A 6,443-nucleotide genomic window follows, 5' to 3' on the forward strand; every position below is an offset into this window, starting at 1 on the left:
GACACCCTGCTGAACTAGGTCTTTCCTAAGATCAAATTAACATGGGAGAAAAGCATGCTCCCTGGTTCTCTTTTTGCCTGGCTTTCTTTTAGTAAATGGGAAAGAAAGAAAGAAGTTTGCTTATCCTCACAAAGTACTTCTTAGGAGAAATGAATACAGCTTTGTGACTCTAACACATCGTCTGAGTGGGTTGAGCCTGAGGTGCCTCTTGCCATGTGCAATGCAGGGCAGTCTCTGTTCAAGTCTAGAGCCCACACAGTCACCTCCACAGCTCACAGATTAGTGGGGGGAGGATGCTCTGAGACAGTGTTGTGGCACACAGCAAATCTTTTAAGACAGGATTAGTCTCTCAACAGAATTTAATAACAAGTTACTTAGTACAAGTGCCTTATTCCTCATGTAATTTCAAGCTTCCCAGAATGTCTCAAGCTGTAGTCCTGGCTAATGCATAGTCAGTTCAATAGCAAGCTCTGAAGGGCTGACTGCTAAGGTAATACTGGCTCCTGTTTATTTCTACTTGCTAAGCTGTATGACAAGAACTTTTAAAATACCCCAAATCCTCATCTGATGGTCTCTGTGCATACTTATATACTACCATTGACAGAGGGATGTTAGGCAGGGCTGGGAAGAAGTTTGGAAAACTGATTATTTCAAAAGACATCTAATTTGAAACCAGTAATTATGAAAGTCTGAATGCTCTTACCTCCCTGATGGGATTCAAACTTGCAGAGAGGCTCCACAGTGCCTTCAGCTTAATGTCCTCAGTGATGGATCAGCTGCTTGCACTGCAAGACAGCCAAAGGTGTGACTGTGACTGCAGGCGTGGGCAGCTGGTAAACAGAAAGGCCAGTATTTTCTTGCAAAGGAAAGGAAAAGATGTGTTTTCCATCCTGAAACTGCCTGACAGTGTTATTAGAAGAGGGTATGGATATAAGGAGCAGTGCATCATTCTGGTGGGGATTCAGTCTGTTGTTGTAATTCCCACAGTTGTTGTGCCACCTCTGACATGCAGTTCCCTCTCTGTCAATAAAAATAAATTTCCACCTGAAATTTGTTGCCAATAGAGATGTTTTAAAAATTTAATTTCTTATGAGTTTACCATAGCTGTGCTCATTCTGTTTTGCTCTTTACTAAATTTTCTAAAATACCTCGTTGACTCTCCACGAGTGTTTTTCTGAGTGGCTTTTCCAGTTCAAAGTTCCTGTCAGGGGACTCTCAGAGAGATGCTCTGGCAGCAGAATAGCAAACTCTTATCGTGTCAGATGCATAGGAATTAGAATTACTTAAGTTGTTTTCCAATGGCAGATTTTCTATCAAGAAATATCATTTTGAAAACTAGACTTCCTATGGGAGTATGTCAATTTACACAAAATGCCAAGGTCTTTTTCAGTCTGAGAGAAAATCAAAATGAAGTATTTTGGCCTTACTATGATGAAGCAGTGCTATAATTTACTTCATTTGCAACTATACTATGGTATATTTTACTGTAAAATTGACTTGAAACACTTTAATTTTAATTCCTTTACACAGAAGCATTTGGTCCCCAGCTGTTTTTCTATATAACATTTTATTTTGAGGAAATTTCAGTTTTATTCTTGTTCATTCCAACACATGGATTGGAAACAAAAAGAAATCACGGAGTTTCCTGCAAAGCAGAAATTCGTAATGTTTTTTCAGATCCAGCACCTATTGTGTACCACAGTCATTTGAAAGACCAACTGGTGCATGACTGGAGTACCACACAAAGCAAACAAACAGAAAACCCCAAGGGCTGAAATCTGTTCCCAGTAAATATTTGAGTAATTTCAAAGTATTCATCAACTGCATTCTGCCCATGAACTATTTGCAAACAGACAACAAGTGCCAGATTTCACAAGCAAACTGTTCATTGCAAAGAGTTTGCCTCTTCACTGTGACAGAGATGTGTGTGAGGAGCAGGACAGTAGAGGTTTAGGGAAATTGTACTTTGAAAACCTTGCTTAAATATTTCTTCATAAAAATATTTACTGCCTCTTATTCAAAGATTTCCAAACCCAGCGAGCATCTGTCCTGGGATGACTTTATGTATCCCAGTCATCCGTTCAGTTTATGCTGGATATTAAGTTCTGTACCTCTATGTCTGGTTCCGAGAGTAAAGGGGGGAATAGGAAGCACGGAGTTTGTTTGCAGAAACTGCACTCACTCCTCCACATCCTCCTGTGGACTGTGGTGTCTGCAGCACAGACAGGCAGCAGGACAGAGCTCTCCTTTGCTTTTAGTTAGTTTTTTTAGCTAGTTGAGGCAGAGAAGTTGCTCTGGACTGTGGTTTTTCTTTTTCTGTTCAAACTGTTCAAACCTACTATGGACTGAAAACACAGAAAAACACCAGGAGCTCACACCTGTGGCCCACCAGGGCCTGGGATGCTGCATTCTGGTGCTGCAGGGAGTGATGAGAGACTGAGCGAGCTGAGCTACACCCGACAAAAAGGACTTTCTGAATTTGCTATCTCTTCAGAACAGCAAGATGTTTTATTGTTTAATATTATACATTTTTTATGCTTGTGAATACTTTACTTGTTAAATAAACAGGTTTTTCACACTTTTCTCCAAGGAAATCTTTTCCCAAACCAGCTGGGGGAGGGGCCACTTGAATTTGCTTTCTAGACGGACCCCATTTGGAGGTTTCTTCCCAAATCTGCCCTAAACCAGGACAGCATCATTACTTCCATTTTAGTAGCAGAACAAAAAGGCAAAAGAAGAAACTACAAAATTTATCTTAGATCCCATTGTAGATAAAATAAGGTGGAAATGGAATTAGCTCTTGAGATCCAGTTCACAAAACAGTACATATGAGATGATAAATTTGCCTTTATTTATAATGGATGTTAGTGTGGTGTTCATCACAGAAGGGGTTCATCACAGTGTAACTCAAATAAATTCAGCTTAGCAGTTTCCATAGCAGACATACAGTAGAGTATATACACTTTCTTTCCTAGATGTGGAAAATGAGGCATAGATTACAAATTGCTTTGCAGCATTTGGGGCTGGCAGTGGAAAAGTAGCGGGAGGCTCACACTGCTGCCTCAGCCTTTTCAGGTCTCCTGTCTCTTAATTTGTCTCTCTTATCATCATCTCTAAATTCACCTTTAGAGCAACTGCCAAAACTACTTTGATTTCAAGACGTGCACGCAGATAAAACATTCCACACTCAGAGACTAAAAAAATCCAACAAACCCCATCATGGAAGCAGCTCATAAGGGCAGCTGGTGACGATTCCTCCTCGATTATTGCTTAAGGACAACTATTTGCAAGCACCTCATCCCAGGAGATTTTCTTGTGGAAAAGTCATGGGAGGAAGTCTTCCTGAAGAGGTGTCATCTGTCATGACAAGTTGCCTGTCCTGATGACCCTGGTGCTGAGATCGCATTATGATGACTGATGAGGCCGTCTGCAGCAGTTAACTCAGCTATTTGTAATCATTTCTCTTACAGGCCTTTTGGTAATCACTTTGGGAAATTCTTATTTGAACAGTGCAGGTTCTGGGGGGAAGAAAAGCAAAGCCATTTCTCCTGTTGCAGGGAAGGATTTAGACAGACATTAACCTGGGGGGAAATAAAAAACAAAAAACCCACAGAAAGTGTCTGCCTGTCCTTCTCGACATTTCTGTGCAGCTATTTTGTTTTATTTTTGTTTTATTTTTGTTTTGGTTTTGTTTTTATTTTTGTGTAGCTCACAGTCCCATCCACGCACTGTCTCTGTTCCATGTGCTCAGAATTCCCCTTTCACAAGGTAGGGTGAAGTCATTGGACAGAGACAGGGCTGGACCACCAGAAGCAGGCATTTCTGGGAAGAAGGAAACTGTAAAGGTTGTTTTGTTTTCTAAACTCTACTACTGCTTTGCAGTGTGAATTTGAACATGTCATTTAATCCCATGGTTTCTTAGTATCCTTACACACAAGAGGTATGTAATTTATATGTCCATTTTCTATCTGTGTAGTTTATGTCTTCTGATTTTCTTACAGCTCCATATGGGCAGCTGTTCAGCCCAGCCCACCTCACCAGTTCTTTCCCCAAAAGGAAGGCTGTAGCAGCATGTAAGAATATGTAAGAGACACCAGAAAGCTCTTCCTCTGTGTGACAGGCAGATGATGGTAACCTACCTCTTCCTACTCACCTTAGACTGTGTCTTGCTGGGTATTTGAACAGGTTCTTTTAATTTGAACTTTATACCAGAGGCCAAATACAAGCCTGAGTAGAACTTCAGAGCAGCATCATTTGCATCAGCAGAGAGACTCTTGGCCATCTGCTCCATACACAGGGGTGGTACCTTGAGCTGGAGCTTCTGTGTCACATATGAGCTGCTCTGGTACCATCCAGCAGGGGTTAGCGGTGGCTGGCAGCATCAGCTGCTTTACATCACTCACCTCTCCTTCGGGAGTGCTGAGGATCAGTTAACTGTTAAGATCTTTGGAAAGCAGCTACACAGAACAAAATTTTGCCAAGGAACCCAAAACATCCTACAGAATTCAGGGTATCTTCAGAGATACTGCTTCTTATTTTAATTCAGCACCTGAAAAACTGAATGACAAGAAATTTCCCTTTTACAATCTTTACTCATAGTCGATTTAGAGATGTCTGTGTGAGTGAAGACAGGAGTTTCTGATGCCTCACTCAGATGCTTTATGGCTTTCATTTTGGCAGCACTTACAGACCTTCCTTGAGCAGTACTTTCACATCTAAATACCCCACAGATGTAGTCAGAGATGCTGTCCTTTACCTTAAGCAAAATTAAATGCTGCAGTGAAAATAGACAATATAAGCACATTGGCATCCTTCCCAGTAAAGAGAATATGAAGTAGTTTTTATTGTTCCTGCCAAGACAGCTGTGCTTTAGATTGAAATAGTCATCACACCCTTTTTCTATTTCTAGAAATAATGCAGCTTGCCTACCAATAACAAATATCTTGTATTTTCTCTGATTTTTTCTGATACCCTGCACTTTTGTTGCAACTCTGCAACACTATAGCTTAACAGAAGTGCCTAATGCAGCAAATAAATGGGTTTGGCTATGCAAATGGCAGGAAATTCATAACTGCTACTTCTTCACAGTTTGTGTCTGTTGTATACATGTAGGGCTTCATCTGATTCCTCTGAGCATTCATCTTATGTTTTGATATGATAGGCATAATTTAAAAGTCTCTGCTTTTAAAATGCCATCTTTGGATTCAAAGATTTCAGAACTATTCCATGTATTAAAAGTGAACAAGGTCTCTGCAGCTGTAGTGACCTTTCTACAGGTGTTTTCTCTGTCTTCATGATACAGCTGAGGCAAAGTTTCTATGGGAAATGTCACTTCATGATTTCTGCCTCTATTATACAGAAAATCTCCATTTTTTAACCAAAGTTGCTGTATTTTATTTCCTTTGTTTGTGGCCTATTTTAAATGTGAAGGGGTGGGGATGTCTGCTTAAAAAAAAAAAGCCCCTAGATTTGTATTTCTGTATGAAGAGCCACTATTGAGCCTTTTGCCAGCATTAACTTGCACATGTACTTGTGCATTAAGCATAGAATTCCCCTCCTTTCACAGAAGCAATAATAGTAATAATGATAATAACAAGGAAAAATAAGGCTGACTTCTGCTGCTGCTGTTGCTTTTTTCCAAATACCCAGTATTTACTGCCTGCCATTTGCAGCTGGCATTATTGAATGGTTCCAGGCAGCAAAACACAGCCAGCTTGCACCTAAGGTGAGTTTATGCCAAAGGCTGTTCTGGACATAGTCCCTCCCATGCTCTTTGAGGAAGAGGGAAAAGGGATGGTGCACACCTTCAAAAAGCTATTTTAAAATTTTATTTTATTTTATTTATTTTTTCCACAAGGAAAGAGGTATATGTAGCAGTATTATGGGCTACAGAGAATGAGGGTTCCCAGGCAAATCCAGACAATTCGTGTGGAGCAAAGTAAAGACACTTAGCAAATTAATTCAGGCTGAACTTGGACCTTTAAACTGCAGCGAATAAAAGGTTGCTTTTCCCTTGATATGCAATAGGTGTGTGAAAATGAACTGTGTTTCCTGTCTCCCTGCTATCCAAGCTCAGTGCTGCAGTGCAGTCAGAGAGAGGGTTGTAAACGCTCAGGTCATGTGTGACTGTGGATGGCTTTGACAGAGAATGGAGGCATTTAGATGCTGCGTATGGAAGGAAAAATAAATGTTTCCTAAACTTCGTTACGAGTGTCTCTAGAGCCAGAGGTACTGACATGGCATGAAAGTGTGGGAGGAGAAGTGATTTACTACCTTTTTCATCCTGATCAAAGAAGTATTTAAAAGGTGATGCAGGCTGCCTGCTCTGAAGGTGAAAACCTTCCTGCAGACCAAAGATTCAGATCTGCAAAACCTTCAAATACTCATTTCCCCAGCATTTAAATATTTGAGGAATTTTTGTATGTGTTTTTGTCCACTGACAA

This window comes from Poecile atricapillus, chromosome 3, assembly GCF_030490865.1.
Source record: "Poecile atricapillus isolate bPoeAtr1 chromosome 3, bPoeAtr1.hap1, whole genome shotgun sequence".
Lineage (NCBI taxonomy): Eukaryota > Metazoa > Chordata > Aves > Passeriformes > Paridae > Poecile > Poecile atricapillus.